Consider the following 17,330-nt stretch of genomic DNA (forward strand, 5'->3'; position numbering starts at 1 on the left):
ATTTTCTACATCCTTTTGTGAACGTCGTTTTACACTTGTATGCTGCAGTGGGCCATCTTAAAAGTGCCGTCGGAGCGACCAATCTCTGTATAATGGCCGTTGGAGCCCTCTGCTGGTAGGGAATCGTAAGATGGTCGCTCAAACACTTCCGGTGGCTTCACTGCCTGCTGGCAGTTTAGAATGTCATGAGCTATCCAGTTATTATATAGATCAGTGAAGAGAACAATATTATGCAAAGCACTGTAAAAGGTTTTGCCACAAACTCAACTCCGTCATGCTTATGTTGTGAGGCAACTTTTCACCTCAACGAGTAATATTGTCACGTTTTCATATCGCAAGATCTTGTAGCTTGAGATCTCGTCACACCTCTAGTTTTTAGACTACTTGCTACCAAACATGTGGAAAAGAAAGTGAGGTAGGCACACACAAATAAAGAGAAAGAGAGTGGTAAGAAAATAAATGGGGCTGTTGTCTCAACTTGATGTAAAAAGGATTGAAGCAGAGTTTTCTTCTAGGAAGCAGTGGTTTAAGCATCAGTGTTTATGGAGGTGGACACCTGATGGCCATGCCTCCAGGAAAAGCGAAAAGAGGGAACTATTTGCTTGTGTCACATCCTCTTTAGCTGCTGGAACTTTGAGGTCCTTCCCATGCAATCCTAACTCCAACCAATTACCATCAACCATGGCCAGCTTTAAACTTTGTAAATATTTTTCCATGACACTTCACAAGGCAGATTTGAAGCTCTTTTTCATGGCAAAAAAATTAACAGGAAGTATTGATACTTTGATGCAAAAGGTAAAACTTCTGTATGGGAATTTTACAGGAAGTTCACTTTACAGGAATTTAAGGCTATATATTTCATTCTATTTTGGCTATTAATTGGGTCATTCTCACAAAACCATTAAAACACTAAAGCACCAATGATTTTAAATATAAAAAATGTAATTTAGTATTATAAAAAACAACAACATTATAATAAAGACAATAGTGTTCTTTACATTGCACAATGAATGCATTATTTATTTATTTATTTATTACTGCTGAAATTCACATTTCTGCAATGCGTCCGGCTATGTCTGAATGTATGTTATCTTGTAATTTATACAGAATAAAAAGAAAATATTATATATATATATATATATATATATATATATATATGGATGTTCTACTAGATGATTTCAAATGACAGAAAAAATATTCATGTGTAATAATAATGAAAAAAATAGTGGATAAATGAAGTGTCCATGACGGATGTTCTCATCCTCTACAATGAGAAATTTCGGTAATGAGAATTTGATCAAGTTGCCTTTCAATCGGACACTATCGACGTCTCATTGGTGACGACGAATAGGAATCTCACTAGAGAGGCCAATCTATTTCGAGTGTAACTAAAACGAGCCAATGCACATTGAGATGCGACAATTGCATCAGCTGCGCTGCAACGTGGCATGCGATGAGCAGCAGGTGCATCGCATCTTCAGGAGCCGAGCAGTTTGTTTGTTCCTGTCTCTAATCTGCAAGCAGTGTTCGCTAAAGCCTGGAACACACCAAGCCGACGCATACGAACTAGCGCTGATGAAAGCCGACTGTGTTGTCGCCTCGCGTCGGGGTAAAAAGCTGCACTTGAACACACCGAGAGAACTACAGCCGACTGTCAGCTAGAATGCGCGTTATGCGCCTGCGTGTAAATGAGACAGCTGTCTATTTCTGCAGATATATTCGTCTATATTCGTCATTCAAAAAGGGAAACCGGCGCTGCCGGCTGCAGTTACACAAACCGTAAACAAAGCAGTGCGTGCTTACCGTTTTGAATATCAATCCTGCTAAACACTGTCTTTATTCCACTCCTCTCATGTTAATATTGAAATATTCGCCAAGGAACACTCAGATAAGATGACATATCATTAGAACAGCCTTCTATATGTACCGTTTTGACTTTGCTTGCTATTTTGCTATTATTCTCGTGCACTGACTCGGTCACTAAGCTGAACAGCCAATCAGAGTTCCCTCTTTCACCGACGGCCCGACGCCGATTCAACATGTCGAATCGGCCGTTACAAAGCCGACGAGGACCAATTTCAGCCGACGGTGCGGAACACACTGAGAAGATTTAGTCAGCCGACGCACGGAAACTGCCCGACGGCCGACTGTCGGCTTGGTGTGTTCCAGGCTTTAAAGAGACAGTTCTCAAGGAAGAAGCTTTCTCTTCATTGGTGTTGATCTGACAGTGCTATACAGCGGTGATCGAGTCCTCTCCTGTGTGTGTGTATGCGCCTTCAGCCGAGATTGGTTTGCAGTGATCGACCTGAAGGACGCATACTTTCATGTCTCAATTCTTCCTCGACACAGGCCATTGCTGTGCTTTGTGTTCAAGGTTCGAGCATATCAGTATAAAGTCCTCCCCTTCGGGCTGTCCCTGTCTCCCTGCGTCTTCACATAAGTTGCGGAGGCGGCCCTTGTTTCCATGAAGGAACACAGCGTTCAAATTCTCAACTATCTCGACAACTGGCGGACATTAGCACAGTCTCGGGACCAGTTGTGCGAACACAGGGACCTGGTGCTCAGTCAAGTAAGCCAGTTGGGGCTTCGGGTCAACTGGGAAAAGAGCAACTCGCCCCCGTGTTCAGACCCTTCGTTTCTTCGGGCAGGGGTACCCCTGGAACAAGTGTCCAGGCATGCTGGAGTCCTCTGCCACCGGCTGGGGGGCCACGTACAACATGCATGCAGTTGCTGGGGGTTGGACAGATCCCTACCTGCATTGGCACATCGAGTTGCTTGCAGTGCATCTTGCTCTAAGCCATCTTAAAAGGCTACTGGGGCAAAGATGTGCTTGTCCGTATGTACAACACTGCAACCGTGGTGTACATCAACCAACAAGGTGGTCTATGCTCCCATCGCATGTCACAGCTCGCCCGCCATCCACTCCTCTGGAGTCAGAAGCATCTGAGGTCACTTCGGGCCATTCATGTCCCCGGGCTGCTCAATCATGTGGCTGACGAGCTCTCACGTGCTACCCTCCTGGGAGTATGGCGACTCCACCCCCAGGTGGTCCAGCTGATCTGGTGTTGTTTTGGAGCTGCACGGGTAGACCTGTATGCCTCTCCAGAAACCAGCCACTGCCAGTTGTTTTACTCCCTGACCGAGTGAAATCGGCACAGATGCACTGGAACACAGCTGGCCTTCGCAAATATGCATTTCCCCCAGTGAGCCTACTTGCACTGTGCACACTGTGCAAAGTCAGGGAGGACGAAGAGCAGGTCTTGCTAGTTGCGCCCTATTGGCCCAACTGGACCTGGTTTCCAGAACTCATGCTCCTCGCTATAGCCCCTCCCTAGTCCATTCCTATGAGGAAGAACCTTCTTTCTCAGAGACGGGGGACCCTATGGCACCCGCGCCCAGACCTTTGGAAACTCCATGTCTGGTCCCTGAACGGGAAGCCGAGGTTCTAGGTGACTTACCCCCAGAAGTACTTAACCCTCTGAGCCCGTAGAACGCTCCTGCTTGACAGCCTAAACAACTTAAAAAACTTGTTGTTGTAAAAAAAGAAAAAGAAAAGAAATTAATACTTTTATTCAACGAGGATGCCTTATATTGATCAAATGTAACGGTAAAGAAGACATTTATAATGTTAAAAAATCTTTCTATTTCAGATAAATGTTCTTTTGAACTTTCAGTTCATCAAAGAATCCTGCATTTTTTTACACAACTGTTTTCAACATTGGTAATAATCAAAAATGTTTCTTGAGCAGCAAATCAAATTAGAATGATTTCTGAAGGATCATGTGACACTGTAGACTGTAATGATGCTCAAAAATGATCAAATTGTAAAAAATTCTGTTTTATTTTGGATCAAATAAATGCAGCCTTGGTGCGCAGAAGAGACTTTAAAACACACACACACACACACACACACACACACACACACACACACACACACACACACACACACACACACACACACACACACACACACACACACACACACACAAAAAAAAACACCCTCCCCTCATTTCAGCCATTCTGACAATTAGGTGTCTTACAAAAGTTAAATGACTATATCGTTTTATATGGAGGAGTGATCAGGATGGCTTTTACATCATTTTGAAGAAAAAACTCTATGCAACATGATCCAGTTTTAAAAAGCCTTGTGAACAAATGTTTACTATGTGTTATATGACCTTATTCGGTTGTTAAGTCGTGACGTAACCACTCTCCGATAATACTCCTTCCGGGTCCAAAGTCCAGGTCCTCTCTACCTACCTACCGCTTTCGCTAGTGTTTTGGTTATTATTGAGTGTTTTTAAAATGCCGCAGTGCTGTGGCCCGTGTCCCGAGCTAACTCACTTCAACCTCGTAAATCTTCTTTTTCATTGATGCCTGGACTCTACCCTTAATTATGCCACCTGAGTGATGAGCTACACTAACCACTCTGTTGGTGTTAAAGGAATTTAAACCCTTTTTGACCGCCAAGGATGCCTCACTAAGAAGGACGTGATCGTAAATAAATGTACAGGTTCCGCCATTGTTATTTCTGGACGAGCGGAGCGCTTGGACCCGGAAAAGGCTAAACGTCACGCGTGATGTCAGACTTAACAATCGGATTCCAGTGACTTACTCTTTTTTTTTTTTTTTTTTTTTTGCACACGCCATAAACGTTCTTTTCTCAAAACTACAAACTTTTATATACATGTTGTTCCCATATTACTGTAGCCCTGTTTGTGCTGAATGCTGTGTAATCAGACTTTAGCCATTAATATGTTTTTAAGCAACTGAAAAAAGAAATAAAAAAAATGTCAGGGCATGTCAAAACTTCTTCAGGGTCCCAAAATACCCTTAGGGCCCAGAGGGTTAACACAATCACTTCGGCACGAGCACCGTCTACGAGACACGCTTACGCTTTGAAGTGGAACCTGTTCATCGAGTGGTGTTCCTCTCACTGAGAGGACCCCCAAAGATGTTCGATCAGTGTCGTGTTTTTCCTTCCTGCAGCACGGGTTGCAGTGAAGACTGTCTCCCTCCACCCTCAAAGTTTATGCTGCCGCAATATCTGCATATCACAACCCCATAGGAGGTAAGTCGGTTGTGAAGCATGACCTGGTCGTCAGGTTCCTTAGGGGGGTGAAACTACTTACTCCTCCTCAACCTTCCTTCATACTCTCTTGGGACCTTACTCTGGTGCTTCGAGCACTTCAGAATGCTCCCTTCGAGCCTTTGCATTCAGCAGACTTTGTTGCTGGTTGCATTGGCCTCCATCTAGAGGGTAAAGGACTTGCAGGCATTTTTGGTCGACAAATTGTGCCTAGAGTTCGGGCCGGGTGAGCCCATGTGGTACTGAGACCCTGGCTTGGCTATGTGGCCAAGATTCCTACCACTCCCTTCAGGGACCAGGTGGTAAATCTGCAAGCGCTGCCCCTGGAGGAGGCAGACCCAGCCCTAGCTTTGCTCTATCCCGTTCACGCTCTCGATACATAGACAGAACTCAAAGCTTCAGGACCTCAGACCAGCTCTTTGTCTGTTACGGAGGCCAGCAGAACGGAAAGGCTTTCTCCAAGCAGAGGATGGCCCATTGGACAGTGGATGCCTATGCTTACAAAGCACAAGGTTGTCCGCTCAGGTTTGCTAACTCACTCAACAAGAAGTGTTGCATCCTCCGGGGCACAGATATTGTAGGGCTGGGCGAAACCCAACACGTTCGCTAGGTTCTATAGCCTACGTGTAGAGCCAGTTTCCTCCCTTGTTCTCACCTCAAACGGGAAGAAGCACAGAGAGGCCCGTCTCTTGTCGGTTTGCTGTGCCTACAGTTGCGCTCATGTCTCTAGAGTCAAAAACCTGTTGAGTCCTCCGTCACCCTCGGCAGCCGGACGTGGCGGAGCGTCTGGTGCCAGGCCTATATCCCTGCTTAATCCTTGAGAACCGGGGCTGGGCTGGGTGCCATATGTGCGACCCTGCGGGGATCCCATATGTTGCTTCTTCCATGGTTGCTCCTAAAGGGAAGCCCGTGTCTTTCCCTTGGGAGAACCCATCTCTTAGGAGATTGGTGTCACCCCAGTATTCCATGTGCAAACAAGCCCACGAGGTTAGTCCATATATTATCTCCACATGACTCCTTCCAGGAAGGATGTGGCTTCTGTAGCGTTCCATTTCCAATGGAATGGACATAGTCCCCAGTGTTATCCAATAGTCTCACTGAGATGGAACAGCAGCGATTGACTTCTCTTGTAAGCCCTGTCCCATCAGGTAAGAGGGAGTAGGTTTACAAAGGGTGCTGGATGGGATCAGTAGCTGTGGCGCTTTGGTAGGGGATTCCTATTCGTCGGTCGCCGACGTGACATTGAGAGAGACCGACTGAAAGGGAACGTCTTGGTTACGTATGTAACCCTCATTCCCTGAAGGAGGGAACGGAGACGTCACGCCCGCTGGGGCAGCCAGGTCACCGGTTCGGCTCCTCAGCAAAAACCTGAAGAGGCGATGCACCTGCTGCTCATATGTGCGTGCCGTAATGCCGCTCAGCTGATGCAATTATCACATGCCAATGTGCATTGGCTCGTTTAAGTTACACTCTAAGTAGATTGGCCTCTCTAGCGAGATTCCCATTCGTCAGTCACTGATGTGACGTCTCCATTCCCTCCTTCAGGGAACAAAGGTTACATACGTAACCGAAACATTTTTCCCCTCTTTCTCTAATTGTACTATTTCAAACAGACATCTTGCCATCAATCCAATTACTAACTGTTTATTTGGTTGCATGTAAACATAGCTACTTTTGCAATATTACAAACTAACAATAGCCAGGTTCTTAATTGCCATAATCATCGTCCAGGAAGTTACATAATTTCGGGTGAGAACAAAATATTACAGCCATCAGTAAATATTTCCTTCAAATCTGTAAAAAAAAAAAAAAAAAAAACCCCTCAATTTATTGCCATGCTTGGCATCCTTTTAATTTTCTTACCATTGTGTAAATAACTCCAGTAAAGTGCCTGAGCTTGAATAATGTTTATAGAAATACTTCAGTTTCAAACATAATCAGTTTGTTGAAAGTTAGATCATTCAAAAGGTAGGCCTACTCAATAACATGACGCATTGTTGGGAATTACCCGTTATTGAAATGGATGGTCTGCCAAACATCAGTATATAATCATCAGCAGCAAAAAGATAAAATGCTAAAGTGTGGCATCCACCCTTGAGCTAAATAATAGAGGCAAGGTTCACAAAACATGAGACTGGATGCAGTGGGGCGAGGAATTATGAACCGAACCTCTGTCAACCAGCTCAATCCCATTACTAACACTGCATGCTTCCTGCAGCCGCAGGAAGTCAACAGAGTCCACGGGCAAACGGCAGCATGATGAATGCTTAGCATAGGTACAAACAGTAGTGCGCGTCTTCAAACTGGTAATTATATCTGTGTAATGTGTCCCCAGAGAACCAAGAAAATTACAGCTGTGGACACAATGTCACAGACACAGACAGGCCCCATAGATCACTCCAGCTCAACTCCAGCCAAGAGCTCGGAAAATATCTAACTTAATGTTTTCTCAGTGCACTGGGACACAGATTCTTAATCAGTCGAAAAAATGTTGACACAAAAAAGGAAACTGTAGCACTTTATACCAATATTGCCTTAACAAAACAAAGTATTTAGAAAGCTACATTTGGTCAGCAAAAATTCTAATGAGCAGGCTTAAACAAGTCTTGGTTTAAATTGTTTTTTGTTCGAAAGTCTATAAATCCCAGGATTGCTCAATTAATCAAAATAAACTGAACAAACATGCATGATTCAACATACATGATTCATGTATTAGACACACTAGCTTAAGGGCTTTATAAAAATCTGAAGGATTAAATTTTTTTTATTTTATATTTTTCTATTTTCAAATAGAATCCCGTTTAAAATGTTCTTTTCAGAAATGATTTACGAATTTTGTTTATGGAATGTTTATTTGTTCACTTCCCATGTAAATAAATAAAATTGTTAGAGATGACAATAACTAAACCTCAAATATTAAGATATCAACTAATCATTAAAAATAATCAGGTTTTTTTTTTTTTTTTTTCAAATACAGAATTGTCTTTTTTTCAACACAAAATTAGATTAATCATAATAGAGACAAAATCTTGAGTAATCCATAGACTGTCAAGTAATTAAATATTATTAACAAACATACATAAAATACATACATACCATAGTGAGTCAAAATTGCATGCATTCATTAATTTTGTCATTGAGGTCAATTTGAACTAATTTATGAAGACTTTGGATAGTTTACATTGACTTAACATTGAAATCACTCGTGCCAGACGCTCGTTTGAAATCACTTTGCGTTTGGTGTGAACGCAGCATTAGTCTCCCTCATGTTGATTAATACTTTCTGTAGATTAGTGGAGTTAATTGATGATTCTCCTGCAAAGAAAAAGTTCAATCTGTCAACATCTGAAAAAGAAGCTCTTTATAAATTGTGTATAAATAAGGACATAGTGGTTAAACCTGCAGATAAAGGTGGTGGTTTAGGAATTTTGCCGAAAGTGCTCTATAATTCGGAGGCTCTTTGACAGCTACAAAATACTACCTATTATAAAGTCCTCACATCAGATCCCACCACACAATTCTGAAGTGAAATTGAACATTTTCTTAAGACAGCACACTTGGGAACTCATTTGATTTCTGATAAAGAATTACAATATCTTTTCAATTGTTCTCTTACTAAGCTTGTGTTTTACATTTTGCCTAAAGTCCATAAAGATTTAACCAATCCTCCTGGATAGTGGCAGGCATTAATGGTCTGACTATTTGCTTGTGTATGTGTATTATGTATTGTCAACACTGTTCTGTGATTTATCAGTAAAATAGCTTAGAAACTGATAAGTCTTCATCTTGATTTATAACGAGCAGAAATCTGTGAGAAATATAAAAACTTTAAGACAAAAGCAATGAGCTGTTATGTAGGAGCAATAGCCTTGTATGCAGCACTGTGTCATATGCCATTTCTGTGCACAAGAAAACCCACGTTCGTGTTTCAGCTCGAAGATGGTTCAGGCTCGTTTGTTCATTAATGACGTCATCAGCAAATAGTTGACTCGACTCGACTTTCACAATATTAATGTCGACTTTAAAAAAAAAATATGAAGTCATTCAACCCCTATAACACAACAATAACTGACAATGAATTGAGGAAACACAGGAACTTCAGTATACAATGATAACAAACCCAAATACAAACAGCTGTGATGATAAAATCAATATCCATGGTAACAAACAAGTTGCAGGAAACGTGAAAAAAGACAACAGGAAATAATGACAAACTAAAAGTTCATGAAAATTAAATCTAAACTGACAGTTCATCACATGTGGGTACAACAGATATACATTCATGGATACGAGCATTTCTGTCATAAATGGTCTCTTCTTTTTATATAATGCATGTTTGATTGCTGCCGCCATTGTGACAAATGTAATGTTTAATATGTTAATAATGTTTCTTTCTCAACACCCTAAATCAGCTATGGCTGTAACACCTGCTTCACCTCTAATTCAGAACAAAATATTTGCTTGTTTTAATTGGTAGTTTCCATAAATGCTGTTCCAATGTGAGTCAAATATTTATTATATTGTAGTTCAAAATAATGTTTTTAATGTAATGTATTTGATGCAAAACTGTATGTTCTATTGCCTCACAATCACTGTAAATACCCGTGACACAAAACTGCTTTAGCCCAAGATTAGTCTTTTGCACATCCAATCTCTACAGTATCTTGTTCTTTTTGTCATTTTTTCCCCCTGAAACAAGAGAGAATATGTCAAAGAGTTGTGAAGAACAATCACACGGAGACCGTGGGCAGACACTAACATCGTCAAAAGAGTTTCAAAGCACGACACCCACTCGCTGTCATTTGGTGAGATTTCTTTCGCTCTCTCTCACACATCACTGTCTTTGTCATCTCATGCTGTATGATTTGCTTCTCCTGAATGAGTCCATAAGCAGATGGTGTTTGCAGTTTAGGTTCCAACTGGCATCACTTCTAAAGGCTTATCTCAATATTAGCAAGCCAGAGAAGTTTATATCCCACACACACAGAAACGCTTCCATGCTCACACTGAGAGACCAGGTCTGTGGGTCATATCTGTGGGAAGGACCAGAAGAACATAGTTTCCAGTTCACTGCATAAAAACTGATACATTATATGAAGTCATATGTTTAGAAACTATGGCCTTTAGAAACCTCAGTGTCTTGTGTGCCCGATGCTACTAAAGTCTGGTGGAACTTATTCGAAAGGATTTCTTCAAGAAGATATTTTCTGGTGTGATAAGTATTCCTTTCTGAGTCTCAGACTCGCTCTGATCAATACGTTAATCCTCCTTGAGAAATCATTCTTTAATGGTTTGGATTTCAGTAGTTGTAGTTGAATCTGGCTGTATCTGATGCTGCTGAATATATTGGTTTATTTTGAATTCAATTAGTGCAGAAAAAAAGAAAAGAAACAAGATAAGACCACTATTTTTTAATAGTGTAAGCCAGTAAGCATACAGTACATATTTTTCAATTTGTTTTACCTACAGAAAAACTGGACAATTTGAAAATATTTCCTAGTCATTAACAATCAAGAATCACAAATGGTTCTCCTTAGACAAAAATACATCTCTGATCAATAGCCGTTTAAAACTGCCAGTGAACTCGCAGTTGATCTTTCTGAGGATTGTATTTATATTTGTTTTGCTCATGTCCCTGGTTAAAGCTCTTTGAATGGTTGGACTGATTCTCCATTAGCAAGTAAACAGGATTTACACACTCACAAGCAGGGAGTTTGATCGTTTTTTGACCCCATGCTTTTTGTCTGGGTCAAACCAGATTGGTTGGGATTTGCAGCGGACTGCAGGTTTGCTTTTGTGTGAGAGTAGCCATATTACTCTGCAGTCACACACATTAGATTTGTCGTGATCTGAGCAGAAGAAGCTTGCTGGCAATAAACTTAGACTTTTCACTAAAGCTTATCATACTGGAAACTCCTCATGTTGAACAAGTCTAACAGCACATGCAATACTTCTATTTATGCAATAAATGTGTCTTTATTATATGTAAATATGCATCCTTCATTCCAGCTACATTTGACAGTTTCTTTGTATTTCATTTCACCCTGAACTCATACAACAGAACAATATAACAAAAAGGCAGTACCCAATATACTTGCTAACTAACTAACTACATACATACTCACTTGCCAATTTGGTAGGTTATGATTAATACATTTACTTTGCATGTCATCTATTAGAGCCCTTACCTTAGGAGAAGCATCCAACATTAGCAAAACGAAAAAACACTACGCGGAACATGATTTCACCAAATGCAACCTATTCCTAAATTCTTTATCCGAATCTTTGGATAAAGCAGATAATAGTTGTCTTCCCCTCATTAGTTTACTACTTGACTCCAGAATTACTTCTCTGAGACCATTGCCAAACAGACTTTCATAATGCAAAAGAAGCCTTGCATCTCAGGGGACCGGCTTGCATCTGTTTAGTCGCCCAGCCATTGGTGAAGTGGCAGTCTGACAGCTGTGGAGATAAATATGCTGATGGAATACTGTGGAAGGGTATGCAGTCCAAAATCTAAAGACCCCTTTCCCAGTTTGACCCTGTCTGCCAGATTTCATGGGGTTCATGATAGCCCTCCACAATTTTCCTGTGCAAAACGGCCACATTTGTTTTTGACATTGTAATAAAGAACATTTTAAAATTCTCTCTTTTGCCATCTTTCCATCCATTAAAGGTCATTTCAAAGAGGCTGCTCACAAAGGTGCTTTAACAACAACAACAACAACAAAAAAAAAAAAAATCAATTAAAAGAAAGTGTGAGAAAGCTTTTAATAGTAAGAATCGTGAGCATAAAATTATCTTTTTTTTGGACTGGAAAAAACTCAATAAATTAACTTCATAACATAACATAACACAATACATCCCCAAAATAACATAACCTAATCCAACCCTAGCTTTCATCAATGATTGAAATGGCTTCCGAAAGAGAGTAGAAATTCACTTCACATTTCTTCAGCACTTTTTTCAAAGTAGGTCAGCATTGTAGATGCATCATATCATAACACAACAACCCTTAGTCCTTTTATTTGTACACTGCTGAACAATTGCGAGATCAAATTAATTATGCAATATCTTCTAAATTTGCCAGTTCCTATCTTGCTAATTGAACACGCATGCAAATTTGATGAGAATAGCTGGATTGACTTGAGACAATTGCACATTCCTGTGTTAATAAAAAATGGCATGTAGATCAAGACTGAAACCCATGATCAGCAACAAAAGCGATTGGTTGATGACATAGTTGTGAAAGAAAACTTAATAAAGTGCTAATTCTAGAAAGCTATGACAAATTAGTCTCCTATTAGAAAGAGTCATGTTAGTCTTTTCTAGACAGACCTTTAATGCCACAAAGTCTTATCAAGAACTGGCCACGTTGTTTTCAGACCTGTAGATCGTTTGCCAACCAACCGACCGTATTTATGGCATACAAAGAATACAAGATTTCCTGCTGGTGGCTATCCATGGCAAACTGTATCTGTACCATACTGTACCAGTGTGGACTAATTGCCTAAGCAAGCCATCAAACTTTGATGCCGCCAGGGTCTTTGACCCGTTGAAATCTACGCTTCAGTTGGTAAAGGTCATTTTCATCCCTACTAGATCTGCATTGTAACAGGTTTGTGTTGTTTGTGTTGTGAGTCATTGAATATTGCCTGCAGGCATATCCCCAGTTTAATAACAGGATCCCATCATAATGACCTGTAATAAAATATGCACTTACATTTGTTCGACCTACAGTAGTTTTAATAATACCTCAGAAGCTAATCTAAGCTTAACTTGGTCCTGCAGTGCAATCATCAGAGCTTATTATTCACATGAGACCGCCCACTGGCTGTATGGCTTCGACTAGTTGCCTCATGTTTTTATGTAATTGCACAGATCAAAGTGCTAACTGATAACTTTTATAGCTGAAAGAGACTACTAATTAACAATGAATGCATTTGCATGCACATTCTTACACCAATTAAGCTTAATCAATCAACATACCTGTCAGCAGTTGTGTGTAGTTAAATCCAAAGGATGAAGCATGATGCAGAATAATAGACTTTAATTAACAGAGAACTCTAAATAGTGCACATAATGTTAACATAAGACCTTGACCTTATATACACAGGAGGATGATCATCAACAGAACAGGGCACAGGTGATAACTAATTAGAAACCAGGATTGACTCGAACACAGCCAAATACACTAAATGAAACCAAGGACTAGAAACTGAACAAAACAGAGAAACTAAACATGACCGTGACTGTACTAGTCATGCAATGTCTTATGCAGTGTTCTTGTATTGAGTAAATGTTATAAACATTTCATTATTATTGACTTAAAATAATACAATCCTTGCATCATAGGCAACTTGTAAAGCATCAAACATGATTTTAAACAGGTGTATTCACTGCTACTGCTGCTGCTATTGACTCAAAACGCATGCTAGCTATGCCTTTACGCTTTATTATTAACTCCTTGCATCATACGAAAAACATCACAAATGATTTTGAACGTGTATGTTTGATTCATAATGTTGCTCATAATGTTAACTTTTTGAAATAACAAGACTATTCACTTATCTTAAGTGGTTGAATTTCAGAGGAACTAGCCTACAGCAAACACTGAATCAGACTATATAAATGTTGAGCAAACAATCCCATTAGCTTAAAGAAATCTGATGCCCATAAACACCTGGACGTTCTGAGAACACACACTAATGGCGCTTTTCCACCGCATGGTACGGCTCACTTTTGGAGTTTTTCCACTGTATATAGTACCTAGTACTTTTTTTTAGTACCACCTCGGTTGAGGTTCCAAGCGAGCCTTTCTGATACTCAAATGTGATGTGTAAACACTGCAGATCACTGATTGGTCAGAGAGAATCGTCACTACCAGCGTCATTGGATTTGCGGCATTTGGATTTGGAACTGTAACGATCAGTCAATAATCACACACACTTTGAAGCGGTCCTAAACTGCAGTGGAAAAGCAAACCGAGCCAAAGTAAAGTGAGCAGAGCCAAGCCGAGCCGTACCGAACTGCACCATGCAGTGGAAAAGTGCCATTAGTTTAGTCAAATCCTGCATACAGGAGGGTGTTAAGACTGTTACTGTGACTACTATTACTCCATAACGATACAATCCAAGAAGCTGAAAATTAGTAAAGGCTACATCATCTTTGGCACACGTGCTGACACGTTCTTTAAATATCTTTTGGAAAAGTCAACAAACATGGCAACCATCAGCAAATGCGATACAATATCATCAATGAGAATGACAGACGAGGGCTGTAATGCTAATAAGTTCCAGTGATGGGACTGGTAGTGTAACAAGTGTAACAAGTTCAAATGAAGAAGGACAAAGAAGTCAGGGGTGGCGAGTAATCCAGACTTTATACTCAAAATAAACACAAAACAAATCCTGCGGGCTCTCTGCCAAACACAGTCACACGGACATAAAACAGTCACAGTCTCTGAAGCAATCAGTCTCTCTCTCCCTGTCCCAGGTCTGCGGGCGCTAATATCCCGTCTGTCCGCCAATCACTGGAATTAGACAGGTGTTAGTTCTCATGTACCTGACCTCCTTATCCCCGCTCGTCTCCACACCCGTTCTCCCGTTCTTTTGGAACTAGATTTTCTTATGCTGTTTCATCAAACTAAACTTTACAGTATCAGTGGATATTAAATAATGTAACTTTGCAAAACAAACAAATAATATTTGTAAAGATAGTTTCAGTTGTACCTATTTATGATGTGTTGCTACATAATGGTGCTTGGACCCTGATAATCATTATAGATGCATATTATTTAATTTTTTTTAGAATAAAGTTTTAAACAGTATATGGACTTTAATCAGAAAATAGCCGCTTTTCCACCATCGTGCCGAACGAATTGTAGGATTGAAAATAATCCAAGATATTTGAAACTAACAAAGACATTTGCTTTCCTGTTTTCTACCACAGGGACCATTTGGAGTTCCCAAAGGCACAGAGAGGTCACATGCTGGGTCTGATAGTGTAAGGCCTGTTGGCCAAGATGTGTGTACTTTGGGAGTCTATGAATTGTCACACCTTTAGTACAATGGGGGAAGTTGGAATTATCTGATTGGTCAGTTTGAATGTCTCACGTTTTGGTTAAAGTCACATGGTCAGGGAAAGGATAAAAGAAGATTGTATCTCTTGCTCTCTCTCTCTCTCTCTCTCTCTCTCTCTCTCTCTCTCTCTCTCTCTCTCTCTCTCTCTCTCTCTCTCTCTCTCTCTCTCTCTCTCGTAACATTTTACATGCTGGGTAAGATTAATGGTATATGTAGGCCTAATCATCATCTCACACATCTATTTTGTAACTATTTTAAGTGTAACCATAACCATATCTTGTCATTAAACCTTTTCAATTACAAATAATGTGCTAAATAGTTTTGATTTGTTATTGACTTTGAAGTGCTACAAATTGCAATACAATATTGTCACTCTCTATAGCAACACTCCCTTACATATTAAGCTATTGTAACTGCACTTATTTCCGTCGTTGGTATAAGTAGCAGTGGGTGGAATAGACAAGAAATGTACAGTTTTCTACCATCTTGCTAATAACATTTCTTTAGTCATTCGGCAGTCTTGCAGCTTGAAAGTCTGCAGGAAATCCACCCTTACAGGTTCTAGTTGTGTTCACTTATATGACATAAGTGTTTCTGCTCAGCTCGCTAGTAAAGGCAGCATGACCTGAATTGTGTGTGTCAGATTAGTGATACACATAAAGGCTGTCTGCTGCCTCACTGCCCAGCCAGACAGTGTTTTTGTATGAAGGCACATCCTAAGGAAACTTGAAGACACATTAACATTGTGACTAATGAGCTAAAACCAAGTCAATTGAGCTTTAGACATAACCAAGCAAATATTTAATGAATAGGCCTACAACAAAAGAAGAACAATCATTAGTGGAAAAATTGGACATGTGTCTAATAATGTATTGCTTTCACCCACTCCATTAGATTAGCCACTTTTATTCTTTTTAACCAACCAATGAACAGTGCACTATGGAATAAATGACATTATAGGCATGAAAGATACATCTTTGCTGCCTTCAAAAACCATCCCAATGTAGGAATCTTAGTTGACAGGGTATTATAAACATTGCACATTGGATGTGGCTTTATGCCTTTCTACCTTCTAATACTCTTTGCAAAGACAGCATTTTCAAAATATGCTGTTCTTATACTATTTACTGAGCTTAATGTATATAAACCTTACTTATAATACTTATACATAATGCTGTAATATTCTCAGCCATGCCTACAATTGGTTTCTTTAAACCAAAAAACGAGCAGGACAAGCATCCTGCTTTTCTTATCTTCCCCCATCCCCCTCTCCTGCTCTCCCTTTGATACCATGTCAGAATTGGCCGATCGTTCTGGAGTGTGGCATGGGTTTATTTTATTAGCACTGGATGCTGCATGATAATAACTGCAACATGTGCACTTTTTGGAGAGATATTGAAGCTGCAGAAGATGTATGCACATATATACACTTACATTCAACATTTTAAATCATTAAATTGACAGAATTTGGGTCAGTGAGATGGCATTTAATTAATGTGTATATTTACTGTCTAGAATCATTTAATTAATTCAAAAATACATTCATCCATGAGTGAAATCCATACATACACTGGGTGTGTCTTATTAATCTGCACCTTTTATATTGCATATTAAATGTGCATATATATTTGCAAATATAATTATTTATAAAACGAAATAAATAAATAAAACTCTTTTAATACAGTTTATACCTCATGAAATAAGGTATGAGAGTGTGCAGAGCTGAAATCTAGATAAACAATGCCTACTGAAGAAGGTCAGATGAAATCAGAGACATGTGGTGGTCTTCTGAAATGAGAAGGAAAATGGAACACCATTACACTATCTAAAATAAAACATTATTTATGAAGTTAAATAATATTTTTTATCAACATACTGTTTGCTAAAATCATGTCACATCAATTAAGCATTTATTCAGTCCTATCAATATTCATTGCTGAAAATTAACTGAATGAATGAATGAATGAATGAATGAATGAATGAATGAATGAATGAATGAATGAATGAATGAATGAATGAATGAATGAATGCATGAATAGAACAGGGCTGAATTCTGGTGAAAACATCACACACAACTTACAAAAAAACCTTGTAAATATGCCTAAAAATCCATGCAAATCCATTATCCATATTCATTTAATTCAAATTGCATTGTTTTA

Source organism: Leuciscus leuciscus (assembly GCF_965113295.1).
Source record: "Leuciscus leuciscus genome assembly, chromosome: 16".
NCBI classification, from domain to species: Eukaryota; Metazoa; Chordata; class Actinopteri; order Cypriniformes; family Leuciscidae; genus Leuciscus; species Leuciscus leuciscus.